The sequence below is a fragment of the Lissotriton helveticus genome, chromosome 4_2 (genome assembly GCF_964261635.1).
Source record: "Lissotriton helveticus chromosome 4_2, aLisHel1.1, whole genome shotgun sequence".
NCBI lineage: Eukaryota > Metazoa > Chordata > Amphibia > Caudata > Salamandridae > Lissotriton > Lissotriton helveticus.
The window spans coordinates 140,319,890-140,343,717 of NC_136064.1; positions in this window are offsets into that span (position 1 = coordinate 140,319,890).

Sequence of the window (23,828 nt, forward strand, 5' to 3'; positions counted from 1 at the left end):
GGATTAATTTTAGATAGGCAGTTTTTAACAGTGAATTTATCTTTGGGCAGTGTATAGTATCAGAGTGGAAGTAGGAATATAAAAAAGTGTATGTGATTTAACGTAAGTAAATTCATAATTATACAAGAGAAGCCTAACTCCATCCATAACTATAACAGAGAAGTCTATCTAAATCTATAACTACTACAGAGGGATAGTATATAACTATCAGAAAAAGTTTACCATATTAACTTAAAGTGCACAATATACTTCAGTTTTTAAAATAACAACTTACCTTTAAAAAGAAGTTGAAGTTATTAGTGAAAATCCTATTGAAATGTACACCAGGAAGTAGTAGTCAAAATGGCTATGTTTCCTTCTCTTCCTTTATATATATTCAGGTACATAACCAATCAAATGTCAGGTAAAAAAAAATAGAAAATGAAAGTAACATTTTAATTGGTTGTCAATTCCAACACTTCAGATGTGTTTTGTGAAGTAATTTACCTCAGGGTATTTAGAGAGGTCTACAGGCTAAATGGCTGAATGGAATTACAACCAAATTTTTGAAAATGGTAGGGATTGGTATGTAGTATGAGCAAATCTATATTTGGTGAAAGTGTCTCTAGGGTTTCTTCTGTAAATTACTTTCCCACCTTTTTTAATGGATCGCTTCCCGGGGAGCGCCCCGGTACGCGAACCGGCAGCGTTACGGGAGTCCACCATTTTATGTTTCGGTCGATTTTAGATACAAGATGGAGGGCAAATAATGTTCAGAATGGGTAGAAGAGGGCACACGGTAGACGTATTTTGACCCCCTAGGTTTTCTGAGGATGGCTGAGGAGGAACATATGTGCGAAAAAAAAAAAAATTAAAAAAAATTTCGCGCGGTTAGCTTCCGGTTCGCGTACCGGGTAGCGCTCCGGGGAGCGTACTTTCTTGAAAATTAGTGAAAAAAGTTAGAGTAAAATAATAATTGTGAGTGATCAGATGTGGGGTAGCTCTGAGAAGAGCTTTTGGGTTTATGGTACATTTAGGTACTTATAAGTAGGTACCAATGCATAGTCTTAAATTCAGGATGAAAACTCTGTTCCCTTCATCTGAGAAGTGAACTCCATCTCCTCTGTAGATATCTTGCATGTAGTAACGCAAGTTATTGTTGTAGATGCAGCCCATTCCATGGTCTCTCATGTAAGCTGAAACAGATTTGTTTACATGCTTCCTCGATTTCTCAATTTGTGGACAAAATTGGTTCGACCACCTCCATTTCTGTCTTTGGCATATATTTGAATATACCAAGGCAGTTTGAGGAAAAAGTGCCATCAATTGCTCAAAGGTGTCCTTTAAAAGCATTTCCAGACCTACACCAGTCAAAGTGCCCAAGTCATTACCTCCACAGTGCAAAATTAACAGGTCAGGTTTAGGCAAATGCATAAAGGTTTTCACCAATGGTATCAATTGGTGACATTTTAATCCTCTGTGGCCAAACCACTTAATTTCCACATCTTGTAAATTGAGGTTAGATAAATTTCTGTTATCAGCATACCTCTGAGCCCAGTAGATGTAACTATGTCCAACAATCCAGACAGAAAACATGGTGAGAGGAGGTTCTGCTGCAGTCAGATGAAGTGTGGCAATGAAATGGGAGTTGAAAAAATAAGAGTTTAAAATGAAAAAATCTGTGGAGTTTCTGTGTTAATGAAGCAGTAGCAGTGATTGGTGGATTTTGATTGCTGAAAACAGAAAGTTAGGGTGCATGGATGAGTTCTTTGAAAGATGTAATTTGAATGGTCAAAAAAAATCATTTTATGAAAGATTGCACTGGATATGCAGGTGTACTGAGAGTTCAGAGTTCAATTGAAACATTGTTGTGTGAACTTGCAAACATGAGAGGTCTTTCAGGAGGTGGTTGCTATGCAAAAAAGGCAGAGAGGGCAGAGGGGGGAAGGGTGTTGATTTGAAAAAAGTGAGGGAAGAGTTTTGATTGGGTGACATGAGAGATATGTGTGATGAGTTACAGCATTTCTGTGCTTTTCATAGCTGCAGACTCTGGAGTGCATACCTTTTGCTCTGCTAAAGACAAATTGGTGTGTTTCTGAGACTGTTTTGAAACTCATAAAGTATTTGCTAAGGTGAGAAAATATTCATTTAATTTAGATAGACAATAGTATGCTTTAGGGAGAAAATTATGAAGAAAGTTCTGTATTTAAAATTTTGCTTTGTGTCAAGTGTTTTACATATAGATTTTGTTTCTTTGAGTTACATAGCCATGTTAAAAGTGACCCTTAAAAAACGCTTTCATGCGTCTTAGGGCATTGTAAGTCATTTCCCGATGAATGTAGGTATATAATTGATTTATATGATGTGTATAAAATCGTTTTTTGAAAAATATTAGGTTTCTTGATATGTACTGCTAGAGCTTCATAGGTTGCTTGGGGCATATTTATAAGGCATTTGAGTCTCTCTGATGTTATTTTTTCCATTTTAATTTAAGACCTATCCTCGTGGAGCAAGGTCCTTGTAAATATGCCCCCATCTGTGCTTGGCAAATTTAGATTTTAATTCTTTGACTAACATAGCCATGTTAAAAGTGACCCAGAAATGGTGCAAGGGCCTTAAAAAAATGCTTTCATGTGTCTTAGGCCATTTTAAGTCATTTCCCCTTGAATGTATGTATATAATTGATTTAGATGATGTGTTTAAAAACGATTTTTGAAATCAATTAGTTTACTTGATATGTAGTGCAAGAGTTTCATAGGTTGCTTGGGGTATATTTAAAAGGCATTTGAGTCTCTCTGATGTTATTTTTCTCATTTTAATTAAAGACCTTTCCCCGTGGTGCAAGGTCCTTGTAAATACGCCCCCATCTGTGCTTGGCAAATTTAGATTTTAATTCTTTGACTAACATAGCCATGTTAAAAGTGACCCAAAAATGGTGCAAGGACCTTAAAAAAACGCTTTCATGTATCTTAGGCCATTTTAAGTCGTTTCCCCTTGAATGTATTTGAATAACTGCTTTACTTGATGTGTTTAAAAACGTTTATTGTAGTCATTTAAGTTTCTTGATATGTACTGCTAGAGTTTCATAGGTGGCTTGGGGCATATTTACAAGGCCTTTGAGTCACTTTGATGTTATTTTCCCCATTTTAATTTAAGTCATTTCCTTGTGGTGCAAGGTCCTTGTAAATACGCCCCCATGTGTGCTTGGCAAATTTAGATTTAAATTATTTAACTTACATAGCCATGTATGCCTCTTTTGCATCACTGTGCGTCACTTTTGTGACGCAGCGGCGGTGCAAAAGATTTGCTATGTGGCGACATATTTAAAAATTGATGCATCTAGGCAGATGTGTCATGCTGTAAAGTCCCGTGCCACATGAAACCGATGCAGCAGTGATGCAAAAGATGCACCATGTTGCAAGACAGGCCTCATTTTATCTCCAACAAGATAAGAAGCTGAATCTTCTGTAAATGTCAAAATTGTTGTATACACTGCTCAACTTATGTGTACTCTTTGATATGCTAGACTCCATCTGCACTATGAGATACCTAAGCAAAGGAAACACAGGTGATGTGATTGTGAAATGAGGAAAAGAAACTCCACATTTTTCAATTACATCACCTGTGTTTCCTAAGTTTACGAATGACATTGTGCAGATGAGGTTTAGGTCTGTCCACGGACACAGAAGAGGTCTGGCCTTTGTTCAAGAGTGAAGTGGACATGACTTACTTCATTGGAGGGGTCTTCACATGTATTATCTCCTCTATACTCTTCAAGAAGCGTAAATTTAATCTGCAACCCTGAGTAGGCCTCACCTTAAACAAACCTCTGGATAGGCCACACCTTAATGTCATCCTGAATCAATCATTTAACATGTTAGGGACAGATTTATGATAGGTGTATGACTCTTTTGTGTCACTGTGCGTCACTTTTGTGACGCAGCGGCGGTGCAAAAGATTTGCTATGTGGCGACATATTTAAAAATTGATGCATCTAGGCAGATGTGTCATGCTGTAAAGTCCCGTGCCACATGAAACCGATGCAGCAGTGATGCAAAAGATGCACCATGTTGCAAGACAGGCCTCATTTTATCTCCAACAAGATAAGAAGCTGAATCTTCTGTAAATGTCAAAATTGTTGTATACACTGCTCAACTTATGTGTACTCTTTGATATGCTAGACTCCATCTGCACTATGAGATACCTAAGCAAAGGAAACACAGGTGATGTGATTGTGAAATGAGGAAAAGAAACTCCACATTTTTCAATTACATCACCTGTGTTTCCTAAGTTTACGAATGACATTGTGCAGATGAGGTTTAGGTCTGTCCACGGACACAGAAGAGGTCTGGCCTTTGTTCAAGAGTGAAGTGGACATGACTTACTTCATTGGTAGGTCTTCACATGTATTATCTCCTCTATACTCTTCAACAAGCGTAAATTTAATCTGCAACCCTGAGTAGGCCTCACCTTAAACAAACCTCTGGATAGGTCACACCTTATCGTCATCCTGAATCAATCATTTAACATGTTAGGGACAGATTTATGATAGGTGTATGACTCTTTTGCGCCACTGTGCGTCACTTTTGTGACGCAGCGGCGGTGCAAAAGATTTGCTATGTGGCGACATATTTACAACTTGATGCATCTAGGCAGATATGTCATGCTGTAAAGTCCCGTGCCACATGAAACCGATTCAGCAGTGATGCAAAAGATGCACCATGTTGCAAGACAGGCCTCATTTCATCTCCAACAAGATAAGAAGCTGAATCTTCTGTAAATGTGAAAATTGTTGTATACAGTGCTCAACTTATGTGTACTGTTTGATATGCTAGAGTCCATCTGCACTATGAGATACCTAAGCAAAGGAAACACAGGTGATGTGATTGTGAAATGAGGAAAAGAAACTCCACATTTTTCAATTACATCACCTGTGTTTCCTAAGTTTACGAATGACATTGTGCAGATGAGTTTTAGGTCTGTCCACGGACACAGAAGAGGTCTGGCCTTTGTTCAAGAGTGAAGTGGACATGACTTACTTCATTGGGAGGTCTTCACATGTATTATCTCCTCTATACTCTTCAACAAGCGTAAATTTAATCTGCAACCCTGAGTAGGCCTCACCTTAAACAAACCTTCTGGATAGGCCACACCTTAATGTCATCCTGAATCAATCATTTAACATGTTAGGGACAGATTTATGATAGGTGTATGACTCTTTTGCGCCACTGTGCGTCACTTTTGTGACGCAGCGGCGGTCCAAAAGATTTGCTACGTGGCGACATATTTACAACTTGATGCATCTAGGCAGATGTGTCATGCTGTAAAGTCCCGTGCCACATGAAACCGATGCAGCAGTGATGTAAAACATGCACCATGTTGCAAGACAGGCCTCATTTCATCTCCAACAAGATAAGAAGCTGAATCTTCTGTAAATGTCAAAATTGTTGTATACACTGCTCAACTTATGTGTACTCTTTGATATGCTAGACTCCATCTGCACTATGAGATACCTAAGCAAAGGAAACACAGGTGATGTGATTGTGAAATGAGGAAAAGAAACTCCACATTTTTCAATTACATCACCTGTGTTTCCTAAGTTTACGAATGACATTGTGCAGATGAGGTTTAGGTCTGTCCACGGACACAGAAGAGGTCTGGCCTTTGTTCAAGAGTGAAGTGGACATGACTTACTTCATTGGTAGGTCTTCACATGTATTATCTCCTCTATACTCTTCAACAAGCGTAAATTTAATCTGCAACCCTGAGTAGGCCTCACCTTAAACAAACCTCTGGATAGGTCACACCTTATCGTCATCCTGAATCAATCATTTAACATGTTAGGGACAGATTTATGATAGGTGTATGACTCTTTTGCGCCACTGTGCGTCACTTTTGTGACGCAGATGCGGTGCAAAAGATTTGCTATGTGGCGACATATTTACAACTTGATGCATCTAGGCAGATATGTCATGCTGTAAAGTCCCGTGCCACATGAAACCGATGCAGCAGTGATGCAAAAGATGCACCATGTTGCAAGACAGGCCTCATTTCATCTCCAACAAGATAAGAAGCTGAATCTTCTGTAAATGTCAAAATTGTTGTATACACTGCTCAACTTATGTGTACTGTTTGATATGCTAGAGTCCATCTGCACTATGAGATACCTAAGCAAAGGAAACACAGGTGATGTGATTGTGAAATGAGGAAAAGAAACTCCACATTTTTCAATTACATCACCTGTGTTTCCTAAGTTTACGAATGACATTGTGCAGATGAGTTTTAGGTCTGTCCACGGACACAGAAGAGGTCTGGCCTTTGTTCAAGAGTGAAGTGGACATGACTTACTTCATTGGGAGGTCTTCACATGTATTATCTCCTCTATACTCTTCAACAAGCGTAAATTTAATCTGCAACCCTGAGTAGGCCTCACCTTAAACAAACCTTCTGGATAGGCCACACCTTAATGTCATCCTGAATCAATCATTTAACATGTTAGGGACAGATTTATGATAGGTGTATGACTCTTTTGCGCCACTGTGCGTCACTTTTGTGACGCAGCGGCGGTGCAAAAGATTTGCTACGTGGCGAAATATTTACAACTTGATGCATCTAGGCAGATGTGTCATGCTGTAAAGTCCCGTGCCACATGAAACCGATGCAGCAGTGATGTAAAACATGCACCATGTTGCAAGACAGGCCTCATTTCATCTCCAACAAGATAAGAAGCTGAATCTTCTGTAAATGTCAAAATTGTTGTATACACTGCTCAACTTATGTGTACTCTTTGATATGCTAGACTCCATCTGCACTATGAGATACCTAAGCAAAGGAAACACAGGTGATGTGATTGTGAAATGAGGAAAAGAAACTCCACATTTTTCAATTACATCACCTGTGTTTCCTAGGTTTACGAATGACATTGTGCAGATGAGGTTTAGGTCTGTCCACGGACACAGAAGAGGTCTGGCCTTTGTTCAAGAGTGAAGTGGACATGACTTACTTCATTGGTAGGTCTTCAAATGTATTATCTCCTCTGTACTCTTCAACAAGCGTAAATTTAATCTGCAACCGTGAGTAGGCCTCACCTTAAACAAACCTCTGGATAGGCCACACCTTAATGTCATCCTGAATCAATCATTTAACATGTTAGGGACAGATTTATGATAGGTGTATGTCTCTTTTGCGTCACTGTGCGTCACTTTTGTGACGCAGCGGCGGTGCAAAAGATTTGCTATGTGGCGACATATTTACAACTTGATGCATCTAGGCAGATGTGTCATGCTGTAAAGTCCTGTGCCACATGAAACCTGCGTCAGTTTTCATATAGGTGTTTTGTTGCAAGGTATGCATTAATTTGCATGAAAGCCCTGTAAAACTAACACAGTGAAATTTAGAAGATTTCACTGAGTCAGCTTTATAGCATTGCTGAATCAAATCCTTACGCCTGTTTGAAACAGGCATAAGAAGTGATGCACCATGCAATGTGAGGGTTCCTCCTGTGCATTGCAGTAGACATGTCGCGCTTATGACGTGATTCCTGCAATATGCTGCTTTTGCGGCACAGATGCGTGACGCATCTGTGCTGTTTTTGCTCAATGGTGCTCCACATTGTAAATGCGGCACACTATGGGTGGCAGAGCAGCGGTGCACATTAACTGGTGCATCCGTGGGGATGCGCCACTTAGCATAAATCTGCCCCTGTACATTTAAGTATGAGCAGGGGACACAGAGTCGGTGAGGCTTATCCAAGGTTAAGAAGAGATGAGTCCTGTTCACTGAAAACTTGGACATAGGCCTCACCTCCTCAGCATCGCTGGACATGGCTAAATAATAGCTGCAAAATGTTACTCTTGTTAAACAATTTTACTATTATAATCTCTGAGATTTGTCTCTTACTCTGCAACATCTCATTGTTGTTCTCTTTCTTTAAAGATAACGACAACATCAACATGAGCGACAATCAGCAATCAGTTGATCTCGACCTCATTATTGAACTCGTAATTGAAACGTCAGTGGAAGTAGATCCCTTGGATGATTTAAATCCTGAGGATGAAGAAGAACATGATGAGGATGCAGATTTGTCAGAATTGTATGACATAGGGTGGGAAGCTGACCTGCTTGAGCCTATGGAACTATAAACATTTATTTTTAAAATTTACAATAAATGAAAAGTAAAAATGTAAACTGTTTAATTTTAAATTAAACACACCTTCAAAAACAGGTTATGTGTAGTGTCTTCAATAAAATATTAATATATGCTCATAAAATTAGATCAGATTCACATATAAAACAGGACAGGTAAATGAAGAAGAATTCCATTTCTTTTCTGCTATTTGTGTATTCTAAATTTGCCAAAGCACTAAAAAATATTCTATGTAAAAATGTCAAGTAGTGTGTTAAGTTTTTGATGACTGTTATTGATTTACTGTTTGGTAATAGTGGTTAATAAAATTTGTTATTATATTTTACCACAGATTCAACTGCAGATCATTTCAAATTTTGAGAATGCCAACTAAGGATAGACTTAGAAAGGCTGCAAAACGTCAAAGACAGCAGGTCCATGAAATAATGCAGCAGTCCTCTACAAAAAAAACTTGTCAAGTCACCAAGAAAGCACCGGGTAAGACCACGAAAACATTCATAAGAAACATTTGTAGAAAAAAAAGTAGTAGTACAGAAAATGTTTTAGTCCAGAAAAAGAGAAGCAAATTAAACGGAAAGGAAAGGCCAATCAAAAATGTTACTGCTAGAGCAAGAGATAACTCTGTGCATGATAGTAGAAGGAAACAACAGTTTAGGGACATTCGTAGACGAATGTTCCGCAACAGGATAATTGGCAATTTGTTAAAAAATATTAAGAAAGGTCAACAGAAAGTGGTTTTTTATAAGAGAAAAAAAAATTTGAGAAAGTTATTGATCAGGCATTTGAAGTAAAGCGAAAGTTATTTATTTTGATAATCAATAGAATTAGGAAGCTAAACAAGGCAATTTATGATTTCAAAAGAAATAGTAGATGGAAGAGAATAGTTAATCGTAGTAATTTTTGTGAAGTTTTTTCCGGAGAATGGATGCATAGTTCAAGTTGTGAGGCATTTTTCAATGAGGAGAGTTATTTCCAGGATAATGATTTGGTGCATGCAGTTGACACCAGTGGTCGAGCTTATGAGGTGAAAGATGGTTGTTGAAAAAGAAAAACTTGTGACAACAGAGACAGAAGAGGTGTTAGGTAATGAGGTTTTAGGAAGACGTCCTAAGGGTCCTGTGTACACCTGGAAGTGTAGTAGTATTTCCATCAATTTGCTTTGTGATTTTGTACGGACATTTAATAAGAAAAGTTTGAAGCAGAAAATGATGTTGTTGCAAGAATTAGATCCTTGCAGAGTGAGAGAAGTGACAGGTTTGCATGGTCATTCACTGGCTTGTCTTTCCAGGAGAGTATGCCAGAGTGTTTTTCATCATTTCAGGATGCTAGCAGTGCATCATAATAAAGTGAGGAAATTAGTTAGAATGTTGTATTATGCTAAGAGTCCAGCAATTATGCTTAAACAATTATGCGCTGCTCTTTTGCATGGTTCTGAAATAGATGTGAAGAAATTGAGTTTTGTTACTTTGGAAGTAAAGAGGGGAATGTTGAAATTGACCCAGAAGAAGAGGGTAATGTGGAAGACAGTGTACAGGTTTCCAGTACAGATAATTTTCAGAAGGAAATTGCCACGTTTCAGGTTAAATCAAGTGAGAGGCCTAATTTCACTTGTGTGTGTTGTCGACGCACTTATTATAAGAATCAGACTAAGTTAGTGGATTTATATGCAAAAAGTGAAAGGGAAAATAATAGTGAATGGAAGGATTTCGCAACATACTTGATGGTAGAAAATTGTTTTGATTTGGGATCGGATCAACGTGTGTGTACTTATTGTTGTAACAAATTAAATCAAAACCAGATGCCTGCTAGAGCGGTTCATAATAATCTGGAATTGGTTGAGATTCCTTCTGAATTGAAGGATTTAAATACTTATGAATCTATTTTGATTCAAAGTATCCATCCCTTTCAGGCTATTGTAAGAATGGAGCCAAAGACAGGGAAATTGCCTCCATCAGATTTACAGAGAGGATTAAAGGGAAGAGTTGTTTATTTGCCTCTAGATTTGAAGAAAAACATTAATACAATTGGAGTAGAAAAAGTGGAAGAGGAACCTCTGGTTATCTTAGTTAATGGGGTTCCGACAAAGAATAAGAAAATATGGCAAGATTTAGTGGATGTTAGGAAAGTCAAAAAGGCAACATTGTATTTGAAAAAAAATAATAAGTACTATACGAATGTATATGTTGCAGAAGAGGAAGTAAGTGAGGAAGAGGATAGCGATTTGTGTGCTGGTCAAATTGAGAAAGTAGAACCCTCTAAAAGTGAAGAAATATATGAACATTATAGTGTTCATCCTTTGCATTCCAAGGAAGTCATGGGGAATGCTATTGAGTTGTTTCAAATGAAACAAGCCAAAGGGAGTCCCATTAGTGTTTGGGAGGAAAGTTTGGAAGCTCGGTGTTTCCCACAGCTACTTCCAACAGGTCAAGGAGGAAGATATGATGAGCGACCTCATCAAATTCCTGCTTCTGAATACCGGACTTTACGATTGTATGCAGGAGATGCTAGGTTTCGACAATGCATTCCCTATTTGTTTCATCTCCTGTTTGAAAGCAATCTGTCTGGACTGTCATATGCAGTGAACCACATCTTGAAAAGTGGTATACACATGCAAAACATCTCGGCAAGTGACTTTATGGATAAAGTCAATGTCCAAGACAGTATTTTGGATTGTCACCTGATTAATCTCATGGCGTGTCAGCGTGGTACTAATGAGTACTGGTACCGTCGTCATGGTGATTTAAAATGTATGCTGAGGAACTTAGGAATGCCCACATGGTTCCTCACTCTGAGCTGTGCTGAGTATGGCTGGGAAGACTTACTTGAATTTCTACGAGAGGCAAATGGAAACATTGAAAACATCGAATTCAAGACACCCGGAGAACTGTGCTCTTTGGATCCAGTCAATGTATGCAGGTACTTCAATCATAGATTTGAAGCTATGATGTCTTTCATCATGAACAAGAGAAATCCACCTCTTGGAGAGGTGTTGGATTTCTTCTGGAGAAAGGAGTACCAAGCAAGAGGTGCTCCTCATATACATATGCTGCTGTGGATCAAGGATGCACCTAAATTTGGAACGGATCCAGAAGACTTAGTGATGAGTTTCATACAACAGTATTCTACGTGTGCTGTTCCAAACGCAAAGGAGAAGAAAAGCCTAAGAGAAAAAGTTCTACGTTTCCAAAGCCATCGTTGTGGAAAGTACTGTCGTCGTAAATTCAGAAACAAGGACAAGTTCTACACCAAATGTCGTTTCGGCTTTCCACGACCGGTGATTTCTAAAGGAAGAGTAAACAGTTTGATGTCTTCGCTGCGACATAATGTGATGAAGAAATCACCTAAAAACACATACAATTTGAAGAGGAACGAAGAGTCCAAGTACATCAACGACTACAACCCAGTGATTTTGTCCATGTGGAATGCTAACATGGATATACAGTTTGTGGCTGATAACTGTATGGCTGTGGCTCGGTATGTGACATCTTACATCACCAAAAAAGAAAAGACAGAATTGAAGGATATGTGGGAGGACATTTCCCATGAAAAGAGCCTCAGTTAGAAGTTGTACAGTTTCAGTCTGAAGATGTTGTCACATCGAGAAATCGGAGCTTACGAATGTTCTGACCGGTTGTCTTCAGCAAGTCTCTATGCCAAATCCAGGAGTATCGTTTGGGCGAGTCTTGGTCTTGCTGCAACGCGTAATCGAGTTCTGAAACCTGTGCGGGAAATTGAGTATTTGGCGGAGAAGGAGCCAAACAGTACTGATATTTTGAAGACCAACATGTTGGATACATATTATCCAAATCGAAGCAGTCACCTCGAGAATGTTTGTCTGCATGAGGTTCTACAAAATTACATATTCAAGAGGAACATCAACGAAGATATTGAGAAAGGAGTGTATGCTGTAATTGGAAGTGAGGGATGTCTGGTCAAGCAAAGAAAATGCCACTTGGTAAACCATCGAAAATTGAGTGGCGAATCTCCTGAAAAAAAGGAGTTTTTCTATTTAGCACTTTTGCAACTTTTCAAGCCTTGGCGTGCAGAAGAGGAACTGCTTGGAGATTTCCTCTGTTACGAAGACTCTTTCACTGCCGCCAAGGAGACCATAGAATGTCCTGCTTTTCCGAAATATCTAGAAATGTTGAATGTGGAAATCGAGCAGGAAGCAACGATTGCAGCCGAGATTGCCAGAGACAGTTCTCAGGACAGTCAGAGTTCTGTTTCATTGAGTCAGGATCCACTAGGAGGACCTGTTATCGAAAATGAAGCTGCCACTGCCATGAATGAAGTGGAAAGAGCCATGGCACATGCTCGGGAGGATGCGGTTAACTTAGAAGACTTGGAAAGACAACTCAACGTTGAGCAGAGGAAAATATATGACGAAGTTACCAAGCAAATTGATCATGGATTAAGTCATGAGAAGAAAGAGTGCTCATGTACGTCGTTGAAGCCTGTTCGACTGTACGTGAGTGGAGAAGCGGGAACTGGAAAAAGTTTCCTCATTAAAGCAATTTCATGTTATTTGCAGGAAAGGACTGAGTCATCGCTGTCTTGTGTTGTCACCGCTCCAACTGGACTGGCAGCACATAACGTTAAAGGTATTACTTTGCATCGTCTACTGATGCTGCCAGTGGAGCATGACAACAAATTACAATACCACAAGTTATCTGGAGATGCTTGTTGTGAAGTTTCAAGAGTCTTGAGGAAAATGAAACTTCTTATCATTGACGAAGTAAGCATGGTTTCCAATGTCATGCTTGCCTTTGTGCATTTGAGAATGCAAGAAGTTCTCAAAACAGAGTATGATGTGTTATTTGGTGGCAAACACATCATTGTTTTCGGAGATCTTCTGCAGCTGACACCAGTGAAAGGACAACCTGTGTTCAAAATGCTCACGCATGAAGATACCAGGAAGTGCCTAGGGAGCATTGGCAACGTCAATATATGGTTAAACTTCAATTATGCTGAACTGCATGAAAATATGCGTCAGGCGAAGGATGAAGATTACAAGAATATTCTACAAGATGTTAGAATTGGAAAAGTGACCGAGCATGGGAAAGAAGCTTTACATGCACGATTACTGTCAAATTTATATCCAGAACAAGATGTTGTGCCTGAGAATATTTTTCAGAAAATTACTGAGAAGAAATCTGGAATATGTTTGATGCCAACTCTTGCAGAATGTGCCATCTTCAACAACAAAATATTGCATTTAGAAAACCAAGCGATTGTGAAACTGGAAGCTATTGACAGAGTAGAGCATATGGGATCAACAATTATTTTGTCTGAGAATTTGAAAACAAAATTGGATTCATTAGAGAAGACTATATCTAAAACTGCAGGTTTTGAAAAGACTCTGAATGTGTGCTTAAACTGCCGTATAATTTTAAGAAGGAATTTACATGTTGAAAGAGGTCTGGTAAATGGATCAATGGGTAATGTTGTTGATTTTGTGAAATACAGAAATAGAGATGGAATTGAATTTTTTAAAATTTAATTTGATGGCATTGAGGAAGTACAGCTAATTGGTCGTTGTTCTGCTAGATTTTTGCTTGTAAAAGACTTATATGTTCGCCGTAAGCAGTTTCCTGTTTGCTTGGCATATGCGGTGACAATCCATAAATCGCAAGGTTTAAGTGTAGACAGTGCATTGGTGAATATTGGCAGTTCTGTGTTCAAGGAGGGTATGGCATATGTGGCATTGTCACGAGTTAGAACTTTATCGGGATTGTACTTGATTGAGTGTGATGTCACAAACATTTGTGCGGATCTAGATTGTGTTAAGGAATACAATAGGTTAAGAAGAGAGTATGCGCCACATTTGCCTCAATATCCTTTGTTTGAGAAACGTGTGGTAGGCCGGAAACGAAGAAATGTGACCATTACTAGGGAGGTTGTAGCAAAAAGACGAAAAGTCGATGAACCTGAAATTATAAGCAGAAACAAAAAGGATTCTGTTGAAGATGTTGTTGGTTTTCAATTTGAAAACAGTTCTGGTGTCAACTGCTATGCTAATGTAGTGGTTAATGTTTTGTTTTCTCTAGAAAATGTAAAAGAAGAGATTGTGGTCAATTCTGATCAAAGATTTTGCAGTTTGTTAAATTCTGTGTTAGAGAAATGTAGCACTGATAGAACAAAAATAGAAAGTGTGTCTGAAATCCGAAATCTGTTAGACAGATGTTCAGGTCAAACACAATTCTCTCAAAATATTCAGCAAGATTGTCAGGAGTTTTTAATGTATATGCTTGATGTATTGCATGCTGAAGGTGTAGATGTAGATCACCTGTTTGGGCTTTCTTATCAATGGCAGCATGACTGCGAGAACTGTAGGGTATCAAGTACTACTAGTGTAGACTCAGAAAGATTTATATATTTAACTTTGCCAGACAGTAAATCAGTCTCCTTTAATAAGCTAGTAAAAGCAGCTGATCACAACATGGAGTGTAGCCAATGTAAATCTGAAATGATGTCAACATTATTTATACGAACATATGGCCAGTATGTCATTTTAATGTTCCAACGATGTAGTCCTGATGGAACAAAATTGACAACTTTAATTAAAAATGTTGTGGCTTCGCAGTTGTCAATATCAGGAAGGACTTTTGTAACTGCAGCAATTATATATCATGACGGTCCTTCAATAACATTAGGACATTACACAGCTTATTTAAAGTCTAGAAATGGCTGGTCATTCTGCAACGATTCTGTTTTAATTTTCAAAAAAAAATTGCCGTATGACCTTAAAAATTCTTACCTGGTGTTTTTAAAACCAAAATTTTAGGGAAAGAATCTCGGGATGTGCTCTGAGGAATTTCAAGAGGTTCTAATGGCTCCTACACGATTTGGCCTTGAGGATAAGTGTAGTACAGAGACATAAGTTCTTACCATAACACTTGACGTCATGGAAAAATAACTGCACTTTGAATGAGTTCAGAAAAACTGTTTCTTTCTATAAGCTAATTCAAGCAGCCAATCAAAACATGGAGTAGAGGGAATGTAAGTCTGCAATGCTGTCTACTGTTTTATATTGCTTTGTGATTAAAAGTGATGTAGAGAATTAAATAATTGTAGTAGTCATAGAGGTAGTGTAAGTCTGCTTCATATTAAGCAGTATCAGTGTCATAGGAAATGTAGAACATGAGTGAGCAAGAAGGGTAAGATATTACTAGTCCAGGATTGTGAAAGTGATCTTGAACGTTTTCTTTATGAAAGTTGCGGAAATACAAAATGACGGGATTTGCTTACAAGAATTCCAAGAGTTATAAATGGCTCTTACATGATTTGGCCTTGTGGAAATGTGTGGTAGAGAGCGAGAAGTCATTTATTGTATGTAACATATTTTTCAAAACGATGGAGGTTTTCTTTCAGAAAGTGGCGGGCTGAAAATAAAAACAGCACAATCGAGTGTAAGCTGTTCATAGGACATCCTTCGACGTCATGGAAAGTAAGTTACTTTTGAGGAGTTCTGATTTCTGATTGGTTATGTTATATGGTTTTTTAAACACAATCATTTTGATTGTGTTTTTTTTCCCCGCTGTTATATGATGAATACCTTCAAGTCACTGTTTTTAGTGAAATTTGATACATTCTGAGAACAGCAAAAATAAACCATTTAACATGTATAATTAATTCTGTACTGTTTGTATTTATGATGTACATGTAGAACTGTGTAGGAGGCATGGAGAAGGTGAGGCTTCTGTAAGTGTCAAAGTTGTTGCATACAGTGCTCACATTCTACGTAGTCTTTCATATGATAGACTACATTTCCACAATGAGATACCTAAGCAAAGGAAACACAGGTGATGTGATTGTGGAATGAGCAAAAAAAATTGCACGTTTTTCAATTATATTACCTGTGTTTCTTAACATTACACATCACATTGTGTAGATGAGGTTTAGGCCTGTTCCAGGAGACAGAGGAGGTCTGACATGTGTTCAAGAGTGCAGTGGACATGACTCACTTCGTTAGTAGGCCTGCACATGTATTATCTCCTCTATACTCTTCAACAATCCTAAATTTCATCTGCAACCCTGAGTAGGACTTACCTGAAACAAATCTGTGGATAGGTTACACCTTATCAGCATCTAAAAACAATTATTTAAAATGTTAAGGGCAGTTTTATGAAGGCTGTGTCCCTCTTTTGTCACTTTTGTGTAAAAGATGCACCATGTTGCAAGATAGGCCTCAGTTCATTTCCAGCAAGATACCGCCAGTTTAAAATGTATATAATTAGGACTGTGTAGGGGGTATGGAGAAGCTGAGGCTTCAGTAAGTGTCAAAGTTGTTGCATGCAGTGCGTACTCTTTCATATGCTGGACTACATCTGCACAATGAGATACCTAACCAAAGGAAACACAAGTGATGTGATTGTGAAATGAGCAAAAGAAATTGCACGTTTTTCAAATACATTACCTGTGTTTCCTAACATTACGAATCACATTGTGCAGATGAAGTTTAGGCCTGTCCAGGGAAACAGAGGAAGTCTGAACTTTATTGGTTGGCCTGCACATGTATTATCTCCTCTGTACTCTTGAACAAGTCTAAATTTGATCTGCAACCCTGAGTAGGCCTCACCTGAAACAAACGTCTGGATAGGACACACCTTATTGCCATCCTGAACCAATCATTTAAAATGTTAGGAACAGTTTTATGATGATTGTGCACCTGTTTTGCGATGCCATTGCATCACTTTTGTGAGACAACAGCAGTGCAAAAGATGCACCATGTTCCAAGATAGACCTCAGTTCATCTGCATCAAGATACTGTTAGTTTAAAATGTATATCTTTAGGACTGTGTAGGGGGCCTGGAGAAGCAGAGGCTTCTGTAAGTGTCAAAGTTGTTGAAAAACTGTTTGTCCTTCAATCTTTTCCCTTGTCTTTTCTAATTTTTAAATACATATAATATTTTTCAAATGTTTGTTATCTCTTTCACAGATTGAAAGTATAAAAATAACAAGTGAGTAAGTTAACGACAATTATAAGGTAAATGTTTTGTACTCTTTTCGTTACATTTCTATGACATTCACCTACTATTGGTCCACAGCTTCATTTCTTTAACCCTCAGTTTCCTGCCTTTGCTACTTCCCTCATTCCTTTCTTTATTACCTACTTACTCTACTCCTTCCACTCCTTTTCTCAGTCCCTCTCTTCTCATAGTTCCTCACTCTTGTTCACTCACTCCGTCTCTATTACTCTTAGTGTCTTTGACTGATCTCTCTTTCACTACTTGTTCATTATGCTTTCTCTGTGTAGTTGAAGCACACTAAGGGGCATATTATGAACACAGCCAATAAAATTATTGCTGTTTTTATCGGCAGAAAACTGCTGCAAAAGTGGTTTTAGCGGCAGTTTTCTGCCGCAAAAGCGGCTTTAGCGACACATTTCTGCCGATAAAAGCTGCAAAACTTTTATTGCCTGTGTTGATAATATGGCCCTATGTTATTTACATTTCTTTTCTGTTTCAATTATTCTTTTTCTGTTACTTCTTCTTTTCTGCTTTCTGTTTTTTCTCTCTGTTATTCCACATGTTTTAATCCTATTTTCACTCATATTCTCTAAGAAACTCTTCTTTGTTATTCTTCTACTCTCCTCTTTTTCTTTCACTTCCTTATCTATTTTGTTTTCCACAATTATACCCTCTTCCATCTTTTCTTCGGTAAATAAATCTATTAAACAGTATCTCTGGTTTACTCCCCATAGCTGTCTTTCTTTTAACATTACTCTCTGTTTACTTCCCTTATACTTACTCTTCTTTTTTTTAAAAACATTTTTTTTGGTTCGCTCCCGGTTCGCGTACCAGGGAGCGAACGGGGAAGCGAACCAAAAGAAATAGAGGTTGCCAGAGTGCTAAACATTCTAGCAATTTTTTTATAAAGGGGAGCTAGTTCTGAAAAGAACTTTTTTTTTAATGTTTTTGTTGTTTTATATATTTTTTTAATTTTCTGAACATTTTTTGTTTTTTTTGTATTTTTCGAACAATTTTATGTTTTTTTTGGTTTTTTTGGAGGGGAAACAACAAAAAACAGGCATTGGAAAGGGCTCAACAGGAGCAACAAAAAAATTATTTTTGGGGGCGTTTAGAGCACTTGTGATTTTCAAATGCTCTGTTTACTAAGTTAATGCTCATATTGGCACATGAGAGTAAGGTACCGCAATATATACAGACAATCTTCATGTGGACAAAGTTTTCCTGTATGTTTGGCACTGTTTCCCGTGCCTCTGGCCCCGACAGAGATATCTGTGTTGATGTCCTGGCCACAGGAGTTGGAGGGTTGTCCTGCAGGTCATGCATCTCTGCCCGGCTGTAATTTAATGGATGCCACCTCTGCATGTGACGGTGCATAGTATAGTTGCCGTAACTATACTTCTTATCTGTGCCTCTAGATAAGTCCTCTTTGCATATGAGGCACGTCACATATCGAGCATTAACTTTTTTCTGTCCTTCAGGAAAAGAAAAAAACTGCCAAATGAAACTATTTTTATGATGGGATACCCGGGGCTCCTCTTGTAAAAACTGTGGTGCCTGTATTTCCTCTTCCTCTTCTTGATCATCTTCCTCCTCTGTGTTGGCAAGGAACTGTGGAGGTGGTCCTCTCTTCCTATGAGGAGGTGGTGGTGGTGGTGGGGGTCCACCAGCTGCAGCTACTAGTGAAGCCATTTTCCACTGAGCAAAATAGGTCTTCCTTTCACAAAGTCGAAAGTCAGAGTGAGAAAAAAGGTGGGGGCTTTCATCATTTGGGAAAAAAAATAGTTCTAAACCAATGAAAAGTGTTATTTTTAGGTCACCTGACCTAGCCTTACATCATTAGGAAACCAAAAGTGAAATGAACCAATGAAAAGTTTTATTAACAAGTCACATTACCTGTTACGCTTATGTTACGCGCTGCGGAACGCGCCCCGGATCGCTTCCGGTTCGCGCTCCGGAGCACTTCCGGGTGCGCTAACGCGGCGCGTCAAAAGACGCATTACGCGGCAACGCGATACGTCACGCTTTCGCGACGCACCCCGGATCGCTTCCGGGGAGCTGCGCTTCGCGTCTTAGTTCGCGTACCGGAGCACTTCCGGGTGCGCTAACGCGGCGCGTCATAAGACGCATTACGCGACAACGTGATACGCGCGCTTCCGCGACGCGTCACGATGTTGATTTCTAACGCGGCAGTTGTGCAAACGGAACGTTTACCGGTTCGCGGACCGGGTCGCGGCATCAAATTGAGCTAACGGGAAGCTTCCCGGTTCGCGAACCGGGAGGAAACAAAAAAAAATATTTACAAAAAAATTATTAATAAACATATAAAATATATTTTTTGATTTAAAGAAGAATACATTTTACAGCTACAGATATTAGCTTTTAAAAAACCAATGAAATTCACTGAAAAAAACATAGGTTATAGACCATATATAGTTAGGAATTAGCATTTACAAAACCTTGAAATTTTACTGAAAAAACCATAGGTTATAGACCATATATAGTTAGGAATTAGCATTAAAAAAACCTTTTTTTACTCACACAAAACCATTGAAATTCCATATATAGTTAGTAGTACTAACTATATATCGCGCACCCGCAATCCACTGCTGATCATGTCACATATTACATCATTCATGACATGGTCAGTGACATCACTGATTACATCACTGATGACATCTCAAATGACATCACTGATGACATCACTGATGACATCATCCAGTGACTGTGTGTTTCTGTAAAGTTTAAATATGTTTTACATATTGAAGAATGAGTAGATGTATAAGTGTCTGGATGAAGGATTTAGTAGGTGCGTGACTGACTGTATGAGTGAGTGATTAAATGTGTCTCACTGAGTGCATGGGTTAGTGACTAAACTGTCTTAATTTGTGCATCATTATGTATGTTGTTCTGTAAACTGCTGCATGTGTTGATCAGTAGCTATATGAGTAACTATATGGGTTATTGATTGATTGTCCAAGTATTTGTATGGGAGACTGAGTGTGTGTGTGGCTGGCTGGGAGATGTGTGACTCTGTGCAGATCAATGTGTACTTGTATCAATGATTGTATAAGAGAGTAAGTATGTGTTAGTATATGTTTGAAAATGTAAGGTACTCTATGTTTAACTGTATAGATTAGAAAATGGAAGTGTGATTGATTATTTACAGGACTGACTAGGTGTGTGAGTAACTCCATGGATGAGTGGCAGAGTGTGAGTGTCTGTATAGGTGTATGAGTGCATATGATAGTGTTGTAAAGATGAGTGATTGTATGTATGAATGATTGTATGGGTGAATGAGTGAATGTGTGTGTAGACATAGGAATCAGTGAGTGCGTATGTAGTAACTAGTATTGGTGTGTCAATGGTTTAAAAAATTATATTCTGTATTTAACACTGGGTGTAACAGAGGTTATATTAAAGTGTGAGGAGATGCATTGTATTGTCACATGAATGATATCATCAGTGATGTGACCATTGATGTCAAATGAGATGTCATCAGTGATGTCATCAGTGATGTCATTTGAGATGTCATCAGTGATGTCATCAGTGATGTCACTGACCATGTCATGAATGATGTAATATGTGACATGATCAGCAGTGGATTGCGGGTGCGCGATATATAGTTAGTACTACTAACTATATATGGAATTTCAATGGTTTTGTGTGAGTAAAAAAAGGTTTTTTTAATGCTAATTCCTAACTATATTGGGTCTATAACCTATGGTTTTTTCAGTGAATTTTCAAGGTTTTGTAAATGCTAATTCCTAACTATATATGGTCTATAACCTATGGTTTTTTCAGTGAATATATATATATATATATTGGCCAATGTGTATTGAAGAATGAGTGGGTGTATAAGTGTCTGGATGGAGGATTTAGTAGGTGCGTGACTGACTGTAGTGAGTGATTCAATGTGTCTTACTGAATGCATGGGTTAGTGAATAAACTGTGTGAATGTCTGTATCAGTCTGTCTATTGGTGTGCAAGCTGCGGCATCAGTTGGTGAGTAGCTACATGAGTATCTATATGGGCTATTGATTGGTTGCCGAAATATTTGTATGGGTGCCCAAGTGTGTTTGCGGGTGGGTGGGAGGTGTGTGACTCTGTGCAAAGATGTGTAAGGGCTTCTTTCATTGTGTGTATGGGTTCAAGAGTGCATGTGGAAACATCTGAATTGGTGGGTGAGTGTGTGTATGGGTGTGAAGATTTTACGTTTTATCCCATGGCCCTCAGAAAGACAGTCATCACTGTGTTTGTATTCTTTCCAAGATCGATTATTGGAATGCCCTCTACTTGGGAGCTAGAAGGTGTGTAATACACAAATTGCAGATGTTACAGAACGCGGTGGCCTGCGTACATAATAACCCGTCATTGGCTACCAGTTCAGGCAAGGACTCATTTTAAATGCCTGTGCATCCTGCATAAGACCCTGCACGGTAATAGGTCAGTCTACCTTAATCAACAAATTAAGCGTTATACCCCACAACAAGAGCTTAGATCAGTATCAGCCTCCCTGTTGGTGGTCCCAAGGATTAGGAAGCTAAAGGGGAGTGGCAGATGTTTCCTGCACCAGGCACCTAAACTTTGGAACACGATGCCTATCAGTCTCAGAAAGCAAAGCAACTTGCTACTGTTTAGAAAGACCTTGAAAACATGGCTATTCACTCACACACCTTAGCCAACTGCAACGGTCCTTGTACAGATTGACTTCAGCTAGCGCTAAGCCTCCACAGCAAACATGCACTCTACAAACAACCCTATTTTGTTTCATGAGTGAGTGAGTGAAGTAGAAATGGCAATGCATCAAGATCAACAGGATATTATGGAGTTGGGAAACATGGAAGAAAATCTAAACATTCAACATAAAGAAATATATCAGCAAGTTACAGAACAGATTACTTCATAAAAATAAATAATGCAACTGCACATCATTTCAAAATATTCAAATGTATATTAGTGGTCAAGATGGTACAGGAAAAATTTTCTTAATTAAAGTTTTGACCAGTTATTTACAAAAAAACACTGAATCACATTTATCTTACGTTGTAACCACCCCAACTGGGTTAGCATCACACAACATGAAAGGGAATACATTACTATCCTAGCTCTCTTCCTCTCCTACAACACAATTACCCTGGCTACCCATGCCCACCAGACCTCAATGAAGAGGAAAGTCTAGCCATCCCCCTTGACTACAACCCAACCCCAGTTTCCCCCTGTCCTCCGGACGTGAGTCTCGACCATGCCATCTCCGCTAAAACCCAAGCACTTATAAACTCACCATGTACTCTCCTTACAGTACTGTAATCATCCAGTCACTACCCATGTACTAATGCAATGGCCCAGACACTAACACATGCACTGTTACAATCCCCTGAGCACTTCCCATGCAGACCTCTAACCACCTATACACTACTGATTCACTCCTCCAATTAGCCAAGTAGTGCCCATGCACTCCAGAAATCCCTGTCACTACCCATGCACTCCACCAATCACCCAGCCAGCACTATGTACATATCCAATCACTCCACCAAAACCCAAGCAGTTATAAAATCACCATGCACTGTCCTTGCATTACTCTAATGTTCCTATCACTACACATGTACTCATGCAATGACTCAGTCACTAACACATGCACTGCTACAATTGCTTCAGTCCTGTAATCTCCCTGCTACTACCTATGTAGTCTTCCAATCACCCAGCCAGTCCTATGTCCTTATGTAATCACTGTACCAAACCCCAAGCACTTATAAATACACAATGTACTCTCCTTACAGTACTCTAATCATCCAGTCACTATCCATGTAGTCATGCAATGATCCAGGAACTAACACATGCACTGCTACAATCCCTGTGTACTACCCATGCAGTCCAGTAACCACCTGCACACTTCTCATTCACTCCTTCAATTCCCCTGGTAGTACCCATGCAGTCCAGAAATCATCCTGTCATTTCTGTGCACTCCGATACCAAAGGGGATGATGGACGGAGCGTTTGAGCAAATCAAACACTCACCCCCAGTCAACTGATCTGAGTTTAATCCATCACCATTCTTTAGCTCACTCCACCACCCCAGTTCAGACATGGCCATATGCAAATCAGTCTGACCCTGTGCCTCATGGGAACAGTCAAGCAGCGAACTGCCAAGCCATGTCTTCCCTGGACCGGGAACAAGCATCCTCGGACCGGTTTTGGATTCATAATCCTCATCAGCCAGGCTATCTCGAATCCAGAGGTAGAGTGAGCAAGGCCATATGCAGCATGACCCAGATCCTTTCTTAAAGCCTATTTGACAATGGCAATTTTCTTTATCAATGAAATAGCTAGGCGCATAATTTGCTTCCGGTTGGGCTGTGCCCCGTCTGGGGTAGAATAGTTATTCCTGAAGGAGCAACAAAAAACATCAAGTTGCGTTCCTATATAAACCGAAAAGACGAAAGGCCATTGGTTGAAATCCCCTGATTTTGTCCACTCTATATAGGGGAATATCAGGCTGTAGGATGAGTCCTTGAGACCCTATAACCCCTATATAGTGCCCTGGCCGGGGTCGTTTTCTTACCCAATCTGTGCTTGAATCGGGCATCTTGTTTTCCTCTGCTGGCCTGTGGAGCGCTGTGAAAGGCAACTAGAGATGGCCAGAGCGTTCACAAAATAAAGAAGTGATAGATAGAGTGCCTGTGATAGTTGGGCACACACAACCAGGACCGGGAGTTTGATTACTGGAAGGAGAA